This window comes from Atractosteus spatula, chromosome 4, assembly GCF_055471065.1.
Source record: "Atractosteus spatula isolate fAtrSpa1 chromosome 4, fAtrSpa1.hap1, whole genome shotgun sequence".
NCBI classification, from domain to species: domain Eukaryota; kingdom Metazoa; phylum Chordata; class Actinopteri; order Semionotiformes; family Lepisosteidae; genus Atractosteus; species Atractosteus spatula.
This window is the reverse complement of record NC_142709.1, coordinates 74,260,922-74,279,952: the sequence shown is the minus strand read 5'-3', so window position 1 is coordinate 74,279,952 and position 19,031 is coordinate 74,260,922.

The following is a 19,031-nucleotide window of genomic DNA, read 5'->3' as shown; positions in this document are numbered from 1 at the left end:
TGATTGTTTCCCACTCATTCCTTTTGGTTTGGGGAACATGTCAAAATCCCATGCCCAGAGAACTTCAAGTAGAGTTCGCGGAAATGCTCAGTGGACAACCCAGGCAGGGTAAGGATCAGTATTTCGACACTACTCAGAGAATTTTTATTTTCAGGGATGGATTTTTAGCCCAATTCAAGTTGAAGAAATCTGGTTTAGTGAAAATCGCAGAAATTTTTTTTTCAGAAACTCCGGGGTGCCTGGAGGTCGCGGTGCACCACGCGACAGTTGTATTCGAAAACTGAGTCACCCAGATCACACGAGTACCCAAGCATGCTTGAAACTCTTTAAAATGCAAGTGCTTCTATCTGTTGTCTTGAATGTTTCCCACTCATTCCTTTTGGTTTGGGGAACATGACAAAATCCCATGCCCAGAGAACTTCAGGTAGAGCTCGCGGAAATGCTCAGTGGACAACCCAGGCAGGGTAAAGATCAGTATTTCCACACTACTCAGAGAAGTTTTATTTTCAGTGATGGATTTTTAGCCCAATTCAAGTTGAAGAAAAGTGGTTTCGTGAAAATCGCAGAAAATTTTTTTTCAGAAACGCCGGGGTGCCTGGAGATCGCGGTGCACCACGCGACAGTTGTATTCCAAAACTGAGTCACTCAGATCACACGAGTACCCAGGCATGCTTGAAACTCATTCAAATGCAAGTGCCTCTATCTCTTTTCTTGATTGTTTCCCACTCATTCCTTTTGGTTTGGGGAACATGTCAAAATCCCATGCCCAGAGAACTTCAGGTAGAGTTCGGGGAAATGCTCAGTGGACAACCCAGGCAGGGTAAGGATCAGCATTTACATACTACTCAGAGAATTTTTATTTTCAGGGATGGATTTTTAGCCCAATTCAAGTTGAAGAAAAGTGGTTTCGTGAAAATCGCAGAAAATTTTTTTTCAGAAACTCCGGGGTGCCTGGAGGTCGCGGTGCACCACGCGACAGTTGTATTCCAAAACTGAGTCACTCAGATCACACGAGTACCCAAGCATGCTTGAAACTCATTCAAATGCTAGTGCTTCTATCTGTTGTCTTGATTGTTTCCCACTCATTCCTTTTGGTTTGGGGAACATGTCAAAATCCCATGCCCAGAGAACTTCAAGTAGAGTTCGCGGAAATGCTCAGTGGACACCACAGGTAGGGTAAGGATCAGCATTTCCACACTACTCAGAGAATATTTATTTTCAGGGATGGATTTTTAGACCAATTCAAGTTGATGAAAAGTGGTTTCGTGAAAATTGCAGAAAATTTTTTCATCAGAAACTCCGGGATGCCTGGAGGTCGCGGTGCACCACGCGACAGTTGTATTCTAAAACTGAGTCACTCAGATCACACGAGTACCTAAGCATGCTTGAAACACATTCAAATGCAAGTGCTTCTATCTGTTGTCTTGATTGTTTCCCACTCATTCCTTTTGGTTTGGGGAACATGTCAAAATCCCATGCCCAGAGAACTTCAAGTAGAGTTCGCGGAAATGCTCAGTGGACACCACAGGTAGGGTAAGGATCAGCATTTCCACACTACTCAGAGAATATTTATTTTCAGGGATGGATTTTTAGCCCAATTCAAGTTGATGAAAAGTGGTTTCGTGAAAATTGCAGAAAATTTTTTTTCAGAAACTCCGGGATGCCTGGAGGTCGCGGTGCACCACGCGACAGTTGTATTCCAAAACTGAGTCACTCAGATCACACAAGTACCCAAGCATGCTTGAAACTCATTCAAATGCAAGTGCTTCTATCTGTTGTCTTGATTGTTTCCCACTCATTCCTTTTGGTTTGGGGAACATGTCAAAATCCCATGCCCAGAGAACTTCAAGTAGAGTTCGCGGAAATGCTCAGTGGACAACCCAGGCAGGGTAAGGATCAGTATTTCCACACTACTCAGAGAATTTTTATTTTCAGTGATGGATTTTTAGCCCAATTCAAGTTGAAGAAAAGTGGTTTCGTGAAAATCGCAGAAAATTTTTTTTCAGAAACTCCGGGGTGCCTGGAGATCGCGGTGCACCACGCGACAGTTGTATTCGAAAACTGAGTCACTCAGATCACACGAGTACCCAAGCATGCTTGAAACACATTCAAATGCAAGTGCTTCTATCTGTTGTCTTGATTGTTTCCCACTCATTCCTTTTGGTTTGGGGAACATGTCAAAATCCCATGCCCAGAGAACTTCAGGTAGAGTTCGGGGAAATGCTCAGTGGACAACCCAGGCAGGGTAAGGATCAGCATTTACACACTACTCAGAGAATTTTAATTTTCAGGGATGGATTTTTAGCCCAATTCAAGTTGAAGAAAAGTGGTTTCGTAAAAATCGCAGAAAATTTTTTTTCAGAAACTCCGGGGTGCCTGGAGGTCGCGGTGCACCACGCGACAGTTGTATTCCAAAACTGAGTCACCCAGATCACACGAGTACCCAAGCATGCTTGAAACTCATTAAAATGCAAGTGCTTCTATCTGTTGTCTTGATTGTTTCCCACTCATTCCTTTTGGTTTGGGGAACATGACAAAATCCCATGCCCAGAGAACTTCAGGTAGAGCTCGCGGAAATGCTCAGTGGACAACCCAGGCAGGGTAAAGATCAGTATTTCCACACTACTCAGAGAAGTTTTATTTTCAGGGATGGATTTTTAGCCCAATTCAAGTTGAAGAAAAGTGGTTTCGTGAAAATCGCAGAAAATTTTTTTTCAGAAACTCCGGGGTGCCTGGAGGTCGCGGTGCACCACGCGACAGTTGTATTCCAAAACTGAGTCACTCAGATCACACGAGTACCCAAGCATGATTGAAACTCATTCAAATGCAAGTGCTTCTATCTGTTGTCTTGATTGTTTCCCACTCATTCCTTTTGGTTTGGGGAACATGTCAAAATCCCATGCCCAGAGAACTTCAAGTAGAGTTCGCGGAAATGCTCAGTGGACAACCCAGGCAGGGTAAGGATCAGTATTTCCACACTACTCAGAGAATTTTTATTTTCAGTGATGGATTTTTAGCCCAATTCAAGTTGAAGAAAAGTGGTTTCGAGAAAATCGCAGAAAATTTTTTTTCAGAAACTCCGGGGTGCCTGGAGATCGCGGTGCACCACGCGACAGTTGTATTCCAAAACTGAGTCACTCAGATCACACGAGTACCCAAGCATGCTTGAAACTCATTCAAATGCAAGTGCCTCTATCTCTTTTCTTGATTGTTTCCCACTCATTCCTTTTGGTTTGGGGAACATGTCAAAATCCCATGCCCAGAGAACTTCAAGTAGAGTTCGCGGAAACGCTCAGTGGACACCACAGGTAGGGTAAGGATCAGCATTTCCACACTACTCAGAGAATATTTATTTTCAGGGATGGATTTTTAGCCCAATTCAAGTTGATGAAAAGTGGTTTCGTGAAAATTGCAGAAAATTTTTTTTCAGAAACTCCGGGATGCCTGGAGGTCGCGGTGCACCACGCGACAGTTGTATTCCAAAACTGAGTCACTCAGATCACACAAGTACCCAAGCATGCTTGAAACTCATTCAAATGCAAGTGCTTCTATCTGTTGTCTTGATATTTTCCCACTCATTCCTTTTGGTTTGGGGAACATGTCAAAATCCCATGCCCAGAGAACTTCAAGTAGAGTTCGCGGAAATGCTCAGTGGACAACCCAGGCAGGGTAAGGATCAGTATTTCGACACTACTCAGAGAATTTTTATTTTCAGGGATGGATTTTTAGCCCAATTCAAGTTGAAGAAAACTGGTTTAGTGAAAATCGCAGAAATTTTTTTTTCAGAAACTCCGGGGTGCCTGGAGGTCGCGGTGCACCACGCGACAGTTGTATTCGAAAACTGAGTCACCCAGATCACACGAGTACCCAAGCATGCTTGAAACTCTTTAAAATGCAAGTGCTTCTATCTGTTGTCTTGATTGTTTCCCACTCATTCCTTTTGGTTTGGGGAACATGACAAAATCCCATGCCCAGAGAACTTCAGGTAGAGCTCGCGGAAATGCTCAGTGGACAACCCAGGCAGGGTAAAGATCAGTATTTCCACACTACTCAGAGAAGTTTTATTTTCAGTGATGGATTTTTAGCCCAATTCAAGTTGAAGAAAAGTGGTTTCGTGAAAATCGCAGAAAATTTTTTTTCAGAAACTCCGGGGTGCCTGGAGATCGCGGTGCACCACGCGACAGTTGTATTCCAAAACTGAGTCACTCAGATCACACGAGTACCCAAGCATGCTTGAAACTCATTCAAATGCAAGTGCCTCTATCTCTTTTCTTGATTGTTTCCCACTCATTCCTTTTGGTTTGGGGAACATGTCAAAATCCCATGCCCAGAGAACTTCAGGTAGAGTTCGGGGAAATGCTCAGTGGACAACCCAGGCAGGGTAAGGATCAGCATTTACATACTACTCAGAGAATTTTTATTTTCAGGGATGGATTTTTAGCCCAATTCAAGTTGAAGAAAAGTGGTTTCGTGAAAATCGCAGAAAATTTTTTTTCAGAAACTCCGGGGTGCCTGGAGGTCGCGGTGCACCACGCGACAGTTGTATTCCAAAACTGAGTCACTCAGATCACACGAGTACCCAAGCATGCTTGAAACTCATTCAAATGCTAGTGCTTCTATCTGTTGTCTTGATTGTTTCCCACTCATTCCTTTTGGTTTGGGGAACATGTCAAAATCCCATGCCCAGAGAACTTCAAGTAGAGATCGCGGAAATGCTCAGTGGACACCACAGGTAGGGTAAGGATCAGCATTTCCACACTACTCAGAGAATATTTATTTTCAGGGATGGATTTTTAGCCCAATTCAAGTTGATGAAAAGTGGTTTCGTGAAAATTGCAGAAAATTTTTTTTCAGAAACTCCGGGATGCCTGGAGGTCGCGGTGCACCACGCGACAGTTGTATTCTAAAACTGAGTCACTCAGATCACACGAGTACCTAAGCATGCTTGAAACACATTCAAATGCAAGTGCTTCTATCTGTTGTCTTGATTGTTTCCCACTCATTCCTTTTGGTTTGGGGAACATGTCAAAATCCCATGCCCAGAGAACTTCAAGTAGAGTTCGCGGAAATGCTCAGTGGACACCACAGGTAGGGTAAGGATCAGCATTTCCACACTACTCAGAGAATATTTATTTTCAGGGATGGATTTTTAGCCCAATTCAAGTTGATGAAAAGTGGTTTCGTGAAAATTGCAGAAAATTTTTTTTCAGAAACTCCGGGATGCCTGGAGGTCGCGGTGCACCACGCGACAGTTGTATTCCAAAACTGAGTCACTCAGATCACACAAGTACCCAAGCATGCTTGAAACTCATTCAAATGCAAGTGCTTCTATCTGTTGTCTTGATTGTTTCCCACTCATTCCTTTTGGTTTGTGGAACATGTCAAAATCCCATGCCCAGAGAACTTCAAGTAGAGTTCGCGGAAATGCTCAGTGGACAACCCAGGCAGGGTAAGGATCAGTATTTCCACACTACTCAGAGAATTTTTATTTTCAGTGATGGATTTTTAGCCCAATTCAAGTTGAAGAAAAGTGGTTTCGTGAAAATCGCAGAAAATTTTTTTTCAGAAACTCCGGGGTGCCTGGAGATCGCGGTGCACCACGCGACAGTTGTATTCGAAAACTGAGTCACTCAGATCACACGAGTACCCAAGCATGCTTGAAACACATTCAAATGCAAGTGCTTCTATCTGTTGTCTTGATTGTTTCCCACTCATTCCTTTTGGTTTGGGGAACATGTCAAAATCCCATGCCCAGAGAACTTCAGGTAGAGTTCGGGGAAATGCTCAGTGGACAACCCAGGCAGGGTAAGGATCAGCATTTACACACTACTCAGAGAATTTTAATTTTCAGGGATGGATTTTTAGCCCAATTCAAGTTGAAGAAAAGTGGTTTCGTAAAAATCGCAGAAAATTTTTTTTCAGAAACTCCGGGGTGCCTGGAGGTCGCGGTGCACCACGCGACAGTTGTATTCCAAAACTGAGTCACCCAAGTCACACGAGTACCCAAGCATGCTTGAAACTCATTAAAATGCAAGTGCTTCTATCTGTTGTCTTGATTGTTTCCCACTCATTCCTTTTGGTTTGGGGAACATGACAAAATCCCATGCCCAGAGAACTTCAGGTAGAGCTCGCGGAAATGCTCAGTGGACAACCCAGGCAGGGTAAAGATCAGTATTTCCACACTACTCAGAGAAGTTTTATTTTCAGGGATGGATTTTTAGCCCAATTCAAGTTGAAGAAAAGTGGTTTCGTGAAAATCGCAGAAAATTTTTTTTCAGAAACTCCGGGGTGCCTGGAGGTCGCGGTGCACCACGCGACAGTTGTATTCCAAAACTGAGTCACTCAGATCACACGAGTACCCAAGCATGATTGAAACTCATTCAAATGCAAGTGCTTCTATCTGTTGTCTTGATTGTTTCCCACTCATTCCTTTTGGTTTGGGGAACATGTCAAAATCCCATGCCCAGAGAACTTCAAGTAGAGTTCGCGGAAATGCTCAGTGGACAACCCAGGCAGGGTAAGGATCAGTATTTCCACACTACTCAGAGAATTTTTATTTTCAGTGATGGATTTTTAGCCCAATTCAAGTTGAAGAAAAGTGGTTTCGAGAAAATCGCAGAAATTTTTTTTTCAGAAACTCCGGGGTGCCTGGAGATCGCGGTGCACCACGCGACAGTTGTATTCCAAAAGTGAGTCACTCAGATCACACGAGTACCTAAGCATGCTTGAAACTCATTCAAATGCAAGTGCCTCTATCTCTTTTCTTGATTGTTTCCCACTCATTCCTTTTGGTTTGGGGAACATGTCAAAATCCCATGCCCAGAGAACTTCAAGTAGAGTTCGCGGAAATGCTCAGTGGACACCACAGGTAGGGTAAGGATCAGCATTTCCACACTACTCAGAGAATATTTATTTTCAGGGATGGATTTTTAGCCCAATTCAAGTTGATGAAAAGTGGTCTCGTGAAAATTGCAGAAAATTTTTTTTCAGAAACTCCGGGATGCCTGGAGGTCGCGGTGCACCACGCGACAGTTGTATTCCAAAACTGAGTCACTCAGATCACACAAGTACCCAAGCATGCTTGAAACTCATTCAAATGCAAGTGCTTCTATCTGTTGTCTTGATTGTTTCCCACTCATTCCTTTTGGTTTGGGGAACATGTCAAAATCCCATGCCCAGAGAACTTCAAGTAGAGTTCGCGGAAATGCTCAGTGGACAACCCAGGCAGGGTAAGGATCAGTATTTCCACACTACTCAGAGAATTTTTATTTTCAGGGATGGATTTTTAGCCCAATTCAAGTTGAAGAAAACTGGTTTAGTGAAAATCGCAGAAATTTTTTTTTCAGAAACTCCGGGGTGCCTGGAGGTCGCGGTGCACCACGCGACAGTTGTATTCGAAAACTGAGTCACCCAGATCACACGAGTACCCAAGCATGCTTGAAACTCTTTAAAATGCAAGTGCTTCTATCTGTTGTCTTGATTGTTTCCCACTCATTCCTTTTGGTTTGGGGAACATGACAAAATCCCATGCCCAGAGAACTTCAGGTAGAGCTCGCGGAAATGCTCAGTGGACAACCCAGGCAGGGTAAAGATCAGTATTTCCACACTACTCAGAGAAGTTTTATTTTCAGTGATGGATTTTTAGCCCAATTCAAGTTGAAGAAAAGTGGTTTCGTGAAAATCGCAGAAAATTTTTTTTCAGAAACTCCGGGGTGCCTGGAGATCGCGGTGCACCACGCGACAGTTGTATTCCAAAACTGAGTCACTCAGATCACACGAGTACCCAAGCATGCTTGAAACTCATTCAAATGCAAGTGCCTCTATCTCTTTTCTTAATTGTTTCCCACTCATTCCTTTTGGTTTGGGGAACATGTCAAAATCCCATGCCCAGAGAACTTCAAGTAGAGTTCGCGGAAATGCTCAGTGGACAACCCAGGCAGGGTAAGGATCAGTATTTGCACACTACTCAGAGAATTTTTATTTTCAGTGATGGATTTTTAGCCCAATTCAAGTTGAAGAAAAGTGGTTTCGTGAAAATCGCAGAAAATTTTTTTTCAGAAACTCCGGGGTGCCTGGAGATCGCGGTGCACCACGCGACAGTTGTATTCCAAAACTGAGTCACTCAGATCACACGAGTACCCAAGCATGCTTGAAACTCATTCAAATGCAAGTGCCTCTATCTCTTTTCTTAATTGTTTCCCACTCATTCCTTTTGGTTTGGGGAACATGTCAAAATCCCATGCCCAGAGAACTTCAGGTAGAGTTCGGGGAAATGCTCAGTGGACAACCCAGGCAGGGTAAGGATCAGCATTTACATACTACTCAGAGAATTTTTATTTTCAGGGATGGATTTTTAGCCCAATTCAAGTTGAAGAAAAGTGGTTTCGTGAAAATCGCAGAAAATTTTTTTTCAGAAACTCCGGGGTGCCTGGAGGTCGCGGTGCACCACGCGACAGTTGTATTCGAATACTGAGTCACTCAGATCACACGAGTACCCAAGCATGCTTGAAACACATTCAAATGCAAGTGCTTCTATCTGTTGTCTTGATTGTTTCCCACTCATTCCTTTTGGTTTGGGGAACATGTCAAAATCCCATGCCCAGAGAACTTCAGGTAGAGCTCGCGGAAATGCTCAGTGGACAACCCAGGCAGGGTAAGGATCAGTATTTCCACACTACTCAGAGAATTTTTATTTTCAGGGATGGATTTTTAGCCCAATTCAAGTTGAAGAAAACTGGTTTAGTGAAAATCGCAGAAATTTTTTTTTCAGAAACTCCGGGGTGCCTGGAGGTCGCGGTGCACCACGCGACAGTTGTATTCGAAAACTGAGTCACTCAGATCACACGAGTACCCAAGCATCCTTGAAACACATTCAAATGCAAGTGCTTCTATCTGTTCTCTTGATTGTTTCCCACTCATTCCTTTTGGTTTGGGGAACATGTCAAAATCCCATGCCCAGAGAACTTCAGGTAGAGTTCGGGGAAATGCTCAGTGGACAACCCAGGCAGGGTAAGGATCAGTATTTCCACACTACTCAGAGAATTTTTATTTTCAGTGATGGATTTTTAGCCCAATTCAAGTTGAAGAAAAGTGGTTTCGAGAAAATCGCAGAAAATTTTTTTTCAGAAACTCCGGGGTGCCTGGAGATCGCGGTGCACCACGCGACAGTTGTATTCCAAAACTGAGTCACTCATATCACACGAGTACCCAAGCATGCTTGAAACTCATTCAAATGCAAGTGCCTCTATCTCTTTTCTTGATTGTTTCCCACTCATTCCTTTTGGTTTGGGGAACATGTCAAAATCCCATGCCCAGAGAACTTCAAGTAGAGTTCGCGGAAATGCTCAGTGGACACCACAGGTAGGGTAAGGATCAGCATTTCCACACTACTCAGAGAATATTTATTTTCAGGGATGGATTTTTAGCCCAATTCAAGTTGATGAAAAGTGGTTTCGTGAAAATTGCAGAAATTTTTTTTTCAGAAACTCCGGGATGCCTGGAGGTCGCGGTGCACCACGCGACAGTTGTATTCCAAAACTGAGTCACTCAGATCACACAAGTACCCAAGCATGCTTGAAACTCATTCAAATGCAAGTGCTTCTATCTGTTGTCTTGATTGTTTCCCACTCATTCCTTTTGGTTTGTGGAACATGTCAAAATCCCATGCCCAGAGAACTTCAAGTAGAGTTCGCGGAAATGCTCAGTGGACAACCCAGGCAGGGTAAGGATCAGTATTTCCACACTACTCAGAGAATTTTTATTTTCAGTGATGGATTTTTAGCCCAATTCAAGTTGAAGAAAAGTGGTTTCGTGAAAATCGCAGAAAATTTTTTTTCAGAAACTCCGGGGTGCCTGGAGATCGCGGTGCACCACGCGACAGTTGTATTCGAAAACTGAGTCACTCAGATCACACGAGTACCCAAGCATGCTTGAAACACATTCAAATGCAAGTGCTTCTATCTGTTGTCTTGATTGTTTCCCACTCATTCCTTTTGGTTTGGGGAACATGTCAAAATCCCATGCCCAGAGAACTTCAGGTAGAGTTCGGGGAAATGCTCAGTGGACAACCCAGGCAGGGTAAGGATCAGCATTTACACACTACTCAGAGAATTTTAATTTTCAGGGATGGATTTTTAGCCCAATTCAAGTTGAAGAAAAGTGGTTTCGTAAAAATCGCAGAAAATTTTTTTTCAGAAACTCCGGGGTGCCTGGAGGTCGCGGTGCACCACGCGACAGTTGTATTCCAAAACTGAGTCACCCAGATCACACGAGTACCCAAGCATGCTTGAAACTCATTAAAATGCAAGTGCTTCTATCTGTTGTCTTGATTGTTTCCCACTCATTCCTTTTGGTTTGGGGAACATGACAAAATCCCATGCCCAGAGAACTTCAGGTAGAGCTCGCGGAAATGCTCAGTGGACAACCCAGGCAGGGTAAAGATCAGTATTTCCACACTACTCAGAGAAGTTTTATTTTCAGGGATGGATTTTTAGCCCAATTCAAGTTGAAGAAAAGTGGTTTCGTGAAAATCGCAGAAAATTTTTTTTCAGAAACTCCGGGGTGCCTGGAGGTCGCGGTGCACCACGCGACAGTTGTATTCCAAAACTGAGTCACTCAGATCACACGAGTACCCAAGCATGATTGAAACTCATTCAAATGCAAGTGCTTCTATCTGTTGTCTTGATTGTTTCCCACTCATTCCTTTTGGTTTGGGGAACATGTCAAAATCCCATGCCCAGAGAACTTCAAGTAGAGTTCGCGGAAATGCTCAGTGGACAACCCAGGCAGGGTAAGGATCAGTATTTCCACACTACTCAGAGAATTTTTATTTTCAGTGATGGATTTTTAGCCCAATTCAAGTTGAAGAAAAGTGGTTTCGAGAAAATCGCAGAAATTTTTTTTTCAGAAACTCCGGGGTGCCTGGAGATCGCGGTGCACCACGCGACAGTTGTATTCCAAAACTGAGTCACTCAGATCACACGAGTACCTAAGCATGCTTGAAACTCATTCAAATGCAAGTGCCTCTATCTCTTTTCTTGATTGTTTCCCACTCATTCCTTTTGGTTTGGGGAACATGTCAAAATCCCATGCCCAGAGAACTTCAAGTAGAGTTCGCGGAAATGCTCAGTGGACACCACAGGTAGGGTAAGGATCAGCATTTCCACACTACTCAGAGAATATTTATTTTCAGGGATGGATTTTTAGCCCAATTCAAGTTGATGAAAAGTGGTTTCGTGAAAATTGCAGAAAATTTTTTTTCAGAAACTCCGGGATGCCTGGAGGTCGCGGTGCACCACGCGACAGTTGTATTCCAAAACTGAGTCACTCAGATCACACAAGTACCCAAGCATGCTTGAAACTCATTCAAATGCAAGTGCTTCTATCTGTTGTCTTGATTGTTTCCCACTCATTCCTTTTGGTTTGGGGAACATGTCAAAATCCCATGCCCAGAGAACTTCAAGTAGAGTTCGCGGAAATGCTCAGTGGACAACCCAGGCAGGGTAAGGATCAGTATTTCCACACTACTCAGAGAATTTTTATTTTCAGGGATGGATTTTTAGCCCAATTCAAGTTGAAGAAAACTGGTTTAGTGAAAATCGCAGAAATTTTTTTTTCAGAAACTCCGGGGTGCCTGGAGGTCGCGGTGCACCACGCGACAGTTGTATTCGAAAACTGAGTCACCCAGATCACACGAGTACCCAAGCATGCTTGAAACTCTTTAAAATGCAAGTGCTTCTATCTGTTGTCTTGATTGTTTCCCACTCATTCCTTTTGGTTTGGGGAACATGACAAAATCCCATGCCCAGAGAACTTCAGGTAGAGCTCGCGGAAATGCTCAGTGGACAACCCAGGCAGGGTAAAGATCAGTATTTCCACACTACTCAGAGAAGTTTTATTTTCAGTGATGGATTTTTAGCCCAATTCAAGTTGAAGAAAAGTGGTTTCGTGAAAATCGCAGAAAATTTTTTTTCAGAAACTCCGGGGTGCCTGGAGATCGCGGTGCACCACGCGACAGTTGTATTCCAAAACTGAGTCACTCAGATCACACGAGTACCCAAGCATGCTTGAAACTCATTCAAATGCAAGTGCCTCTATCTCTTTTCTTGATTGTTTCCCACTCATTCCTTTTGGTTTGGGGAACATGTCAAAATCCCATGCCCAGAGAACTTCAGGTAGAGTTCGGGGAAATGCTCAGTGGACAACCCAGGCAGGGTAAGGATCAGCATTTACATACTACTCAGAGAATTTTTATTTTCAGGGATGGATTTTTAGCCCAATTCAAGTTGAAGAAAAGTGGTTTCGTGAAAATCGCAGAAAATTTTTTTTCAGAAACTCCGGGGTGCCTGGAGGTCGCGGTGCACCACGCGACAGTTGTATTCCAAAACTGAGTCACTCAGATCACACGAGTACCCAAGCATGCTTGAAACTCATTCAAATGCTAGTGCTTCTATCTGTTGTCTTGATTGTTTCCCACTCATTCCTTTTGGTTTGGGGAACATGTCAAAATCCCATGCCCAGAGAACTTCAAGTAGAGTTCGCGGAAATGCTCAGTGGACACCACAGGTAGGGTAAGGATCAGCATTTCCACACTACTCAGAGAATATTTATTTTCAGGGATGGATTTTTAGCCCAATTCAAGTTGATGAAAAGTGGTTTCGTGAAAATTGCAGAAAATTTTTTTTCAGAAACTCCGGGATGCCTGGAGGTCGCGGTGCACCACGCGACAGTTGTATTCTAAAACTGAGTCACTCAGATCACACGAGTACCTAAGCATGCTTGAAACACATTCAAATGCAAGTGCTTCTATCTGTTGTCTTGATTGTTTCCCACTCATTCCTTTTGGTTTGGGGAACATGTCAAAATCCCATGCCCAGAGAACTTCAAGTAGAGTTCGCGGAAATGCTCAGTGGACACCACAGGTAGGGTAAGGATCAGCATTTCCACACTACTCAGAGAATATTTATTTTCAGGGATGGATTTTTAGCCCAATTCAAGTTGATGAAAAGTGGTTTCGTGAAAATTGCAGAAAAAATTTTTTCAGAAACTCCGGGATGCCTGGAGGTCGCGGTGCACCACGCGACAGTTGTATTCCAAAACTGAGTCACTCAGATCACACAAGTACCCAAGCATGCTTGAAACTCATTCAAATGCAAGTGCTTCTATCTGTTGTCTTGATTGTTTCCCACTCATTCCTTTTGGTTTGGGGAACATGTCAAAATCCCATGCCCAGAGAACTTCAAGTAGAGTTCGCGGAAATGCTCAGTGGACAACCCAGGCAGGGTAAGGATCAGTATTTCCACACTACTCAGAGAATTTTTATTTTCAGTGATGGATTTTTAGCCCAATTCAAGTTGAAGAAAAGTGGTTTCGTGAAAATCGCAGAAAATTTTTTTTCAGAAACTCCGGGGTGCCTGGAGATCGCGGTGCACCACGCGACAGTTGTATTCCAAAACTGAGTCACTCAGATCACACGAGTACCCAAGCATGCTTGAAACTCATTCAAATGCAAGTGCCTCTATCTCTTTTCTTAATTGTTTCCCACTCATTCCTTTTGGTTTGGGGAACATGTCAAAATCCCATGCCCAGAGAACTTCAGGTAGAGTTCGGGGAAATGCTCAGTGGACAACCCAGGCAGGGTAAGGATCAGCATTTACATACTACTCAGAGAATTTTTATTTTCAGGGATGGATTTTTAGCCCAATTCAAGTTGAAGAAAAGTGGTTTCGTGAAAATCGCAGAAAATTTTTTTTCAGAAACTCCGGGGTGCCTGGAGGTCGCGGTGCACCACGCGACAGTTGTATTCGAATACTGAGTCACTCAGATCACACGAGTACCCAAGCATGCTTGAAACACATTCAAATGCAAGTGCTTCTATCTGTTGTCTTGATTGTTTCCCACTCATTCCTTTTGGTTTGGGGAACATGTCAAAATCCCATGCCCAGAGAACTTCAGGTAGAGCTCGCGGAAATGCTCAGTGGACAACCCAGGCAGGGTAAGGATCAGTATTTCCACACTACTCAGAGAATTTTTATTTTCAGGGATGGATTTTTAGCCCAATTCAAGTTGAAGAAAACTGGTTTAGTGAAAATCGCAGAAATTTTTTTTTCAGAAACTCCGGGGTGCCTGGAGGTCGCGGTGCACCACGCGACAGTTGTATTCGAAAACTGAGTCACTCAGATCACACGAGTACCCAAGCATCCTTGAAACACATTCAAATGCAAGTGCTTCTATCTGTTCTCTTGATTGTTTCCCACTCATTCCTTTTGGTTTGGGGAACATGTCAAAATCCCATGCCCAGAGAACTTCAGGTAGAGTTCGGGGAAATGCTCAGTGGACAACCCAGGCAGGGTAAGGATCAGTATTTCCACACTACTCAGAGAATTTTTATTTTCAGGGATGGATTTTTAGCCCAATTCAAGTTGAAGAAAAGTGGTTTCGAGAAAATCGCAGAAAATTTTTTTTCAGAAACTCCGGGGTGCCTGGAGATCGCGGTGCACCACGCGACAGTTGTATTCCAAAACTGAGTCACTCATATCACACGAGTACCCAAGCATGCTTGAAACTCATTCAAATGCAAGTGCCTCTATCTCTTTTCTTGATTGTTTCCCACTCATTCCTTTTGGTTTGGGGAACATGTCAAAATCCCATGCCCAGAGAACTTCAGGTAGAGTTCGGGGAAATGCTCAGTGGACAACCCAGGCAGGGTAAGGATCAGCATTTACATACTACTCAGAGAATTTTTATTTTCAGGGATGGATTTTTAGCCCAATTCAAGTTGAAGAAAAGTGGTTTCGTGAAAATCGCAGAAAATTTTTTTTCAGAAACTCCGGGGTGCCTGGAGGTCGCGGTGCACCACGCGACAGTTGTATTCCAAAACTGAGTCACTCAGATCACACGAGTACCCAAGAATGCTTGAAACTCATTCAAATGCTAGTGCTTCTATCTGTTGTCTTGATTGTTTCCCACTCATTCCTTTTGGTTTGGGGAACATGTCAAAATCCCATGCCCAGAGAACTTCAAGTAGAGTTCGCGGAAATGCTCAGTGGACACCACAGGTAGGGTAAGGATCAGCATTTCCACACTACTCAGAGAATATTTATTTTCAGGGATGGATTTTTAGCCCAATTCAAGTTGATGAAAAGTGGTTTCGTGAAAATTGCAGAAAATTTTTTTTCAGAAACTCCGGGATGCCTAGAGGTCGCGGTGCACCACGCGACAGTTGTATTCCAAAACTGAGTCACTCAGATCACACAAGTACCCAAGCATGCTTGAAACTCATTCAAATGCAAGTGCTTCTATCTGTTGTCTTGATTGTTTCCCACTCATTCCTTTTGGTTTGGGGAACATGTCAAAATCCCATGCCCAGAGAACTTCAAGTAGAGTTCGCGGAAATGCTCAGTGGACATCCCAGGCAGGGAAAGGATCAGTATTTCCACACTACTCAGAGAATTTTTATTTTCAGGGATGGATTTTTAGCCCAATTCAAGTTGAAGAAAACTGGTTTAGTGAAAATCGCAGAAATTTTTTTTTCAGAAACTCCGGGGTGCCTGGAGGTCGCGGTGCACCACGCGACAGTTGTATTCGAAAACTGAGTCACCCAGATCACACGAGTACCCAAGCATGCTTGAAACTCTTTAAAATGCAAGTGCTTCTATCTGTTGTCTTGATTGTTTCCCACTCATTCCTTTTGGTTTGGGGAACATGACAAAATCCCATGCCCAGAGAACTTCAGGTAGAGCTCGCGGAAATGCTCAGTGGACACCCCAGGCAGGGTAAAGATCAGTATTTCCACACTACTCAGAGAAGTTTTATTTTCAGTGATGGATTTTTAGCCCAATTCAAGTTGAAGAAAAGTGGTTTCGTGAAAATCGCAGAAAATTTTTTTTCAGAAACTCCGGGGTGCCTGGAGATCGCGGTGCACCACGCGACAGTTGTATTCCAAAACTGAGTCACTCAGATCACACGAGTACCCAAGCATGCTTGAAACTCATTCAAATGCAAGTGCCTCTATCTCTTTTCTTGATTGTTTCCCACTCATTCCTTTTGGTTTGGGGAACATGTCAAAATCCCATGCCCAGAGAACTTCAGGTAGAGTTCGGGGAAATGCTCAGTGGACAACCCAGGCAGGGTAAGGATCAGCATTTACATACTACTAAGAGAATTTTTATTTTCAGGGATGGATTTTTAGCCCAATTCAAGTTGAAGAAAAGTGGTTTCGTGAAAATCGCAGAAAATTTTTTTTCAGAAACTCCGGGGTGCCTGGAGGTCGCGGTGCACCACGCGACAGTTGTATTCCAAAACTGAGTCACTCAGATCACACGAGTACCCAAGCATGCTTGAAACTCATTCAAATGCTAGTGCTTCTATCTGTTGTCTTGATTGTTTCCCACTCATTCCTTTTGGTTTGGGGAACATGTCAAAATCCCATGCCCAGAGAACTTCAAGTAGAGTTCGCGGAAATGCTCAGTGGACACCACAGGTAGGGTAAGGATCAGCATTTCCACACTACTCAGAGAATATTTATTTTCAGGGATGGATTTTTAGCCCAATTCAAGTTGATGAAAAGTGGTTTCGTGAAAATTGCAGAAAATTTTTTTTCAGAAACTCCGGGATGCCTGGAGGTCGCGGTGCACCACGCGACAGTTGTATTCTAAAACTGAGTCACTCAGATCACACGAGTACCTAAGCATGCTTGAAACACATTCAAATGCAAGTGCTTCTATCTGTTGTCTTGATTGTTTCCCACTCATTCCTTTTGGTTTGGGGAACATGTCAAAATCCCATGCCCAGAGAACTTCAAGTAGAGTTCGCGGAAATGCTCAGTGGACACCACAGGTAGGGTAAGGATCAGCATTTCCACACTACTCAGAGAATATTTATTTTCAGGGATGGATTTTTAGCCCAATTCAAGTTGATGAAAAGTGGTTTCGTGAAAATTGCAGAAAATTTTTTTTCAGAAACTCCGGGATGCCTGGAGGTCGCGGTGCACCACGCGACAGTTGTATTCTAAAACTGAGTCACTCAGATCACACGAGTACCTAAGCATGCTTGAAACACATTCAAATGCAAGTGCTTCTATCTGTTGTCTTGATTGTTTCCCACTCATTCCTTTTGGTTTGGGGAACATGTCAAAATCCCATGCCCAGAGAACTTCAGGTAGATTTCGGGGAAATACTCAGTGGACAACCCAGGCAGGGTAAGGATCAGCATTTACACACTACTCAGAGAATTTTAATTTTCAGGGATGGATTTTTAGCCCAATTCAAGTTGAAGAAAACTGGTTTCGTAAAAATCGCAGAAAATTTTTTTTCAGAAACTCCGGGGTGCCTGGAGTTCGCGGTGCACCACGCGACAGTTGTATTCCAAAACTGAGTCACTCAGATCACACGAGTACCCAAGCATGCTTGAAACTCATTCAAATGCAACTGCTTCTATCTGTTGTCTTGATTGTTTCCCACTCATTCCTTTTGGTTTGGAGAACATGTCAAAATCCCATGCCCAGAGAACTTCAGGTAGAGCTCGCGGACATGCTCAGTGGACAACCCAGGCAGGGTAAAGATCAGTATTTCCACACTACTCAGAGAAGTTTTATTTTCAGGGATGGATTTTTAGCCCAATTCAAGTTGAAGAAAAGTGGTTTCGTGAAAATCGCAGAAAATTTTTTTTCACAACCTCCGGGGTGCCTGGAGGTCGCGGTGCACCACGCGACAGTTGTATTCCAAAACTGAGTCACTCAGATCACATGAGTACCCAAGCATGCTTGAAACTCATTCAAACGCAAATGCTTCTATCTGTTGTCTTGATTGTTTCCCACTCATTCCTTTTGGTTTGGGGAACATTTCAAAATCTCATGCCCAGAGAACTTCAGATAGAGTTCGGGGAAATGCTCAGTGGACAACCCAGGCAGGATAAGGATCAGCATTTCCACACTACTCAGAGAATTTTTATTTTCAGGGATGGATTTTTAGCCCAATTCAAGTTGAAGAAAAGTGGTTTCGTGAAAATCGCAGAAAATTTTTTTTCAGAAACTCCGGGGTGCCTGGAGGTCGCGGTGCACCACGCGACAGTTGTATTCCAAAACTGAGTCACTCAGATCACACGAGTACCCAAGCATGCTTGAAACTCATTCAAATGCTAGTGCTTCTATCTGTTGTCTTGATTGTTTCCCACTCATTCCTTTTGGTTTGGGGAACATGTCAAAATCCCATGCCCAGAGAACTTCAAGTAGAGTTCGCGGAAATGCTCAGTGGACACCACAGGTAGGGTAAGGATCAGCATTTCCACACTACTCAGAGAATATTTATTTTCAGGGATGGATTTTTAGCCCAATTCAAGTTGATGAAAAGTGGTTTCGTGAAAATTGCAGAAAATTTTTTTTCAGAAACTCCGGGATGCCTGGAGGTCGCGGTGCACCACGCGACAGTTGTATTCTAAAACTGAGTCACTCAGATCACACGAGTACCTAAGCATGCTTGAAACACATTCAAATGCAAGTGCTTCTATCTGTTGTCTTGATTGTTTCCCACTCATTCCTTTTGGTTTGGGGAACATGTCAAAATCCCATGCCCAGATAACTTCAAGTAGAGTTCGCGGAAATGCTCAGTGGACACCACAGGTAGGGTAAGGATCAGCATTTCCACACTACTCAGAGAATATTTATTTTCAGGGATGGATTTTTAGCCCAATTCAAGTTGATGAAAAGTGGTTTCGTGAAAATTGCAGAAAATTTTTTTTCAGAAACTCCGGGATACCTGGAGGTCGCGGTGCACCACGCGACAGTTGTATTCCAAAACTGAGTCACTCAGATCACACGAGTACCCAAGCATGCTTGAAACTCATTCAAATGCAAGTGCTTCTATCTGTTGTCTTGATTGTTTCCCACTCATTCCTTTTGGTTTGGGGAACATGTCAAAATCCCATGCCCAGAGAACTTCAAGTAGAGTTCGCGGAAATGCTCAGTGGACAACCCAGGCAGGGTAAGGATCAGTATTTCCACACTACTCAGAGAATTTTTATTTTCAGGGATGGAT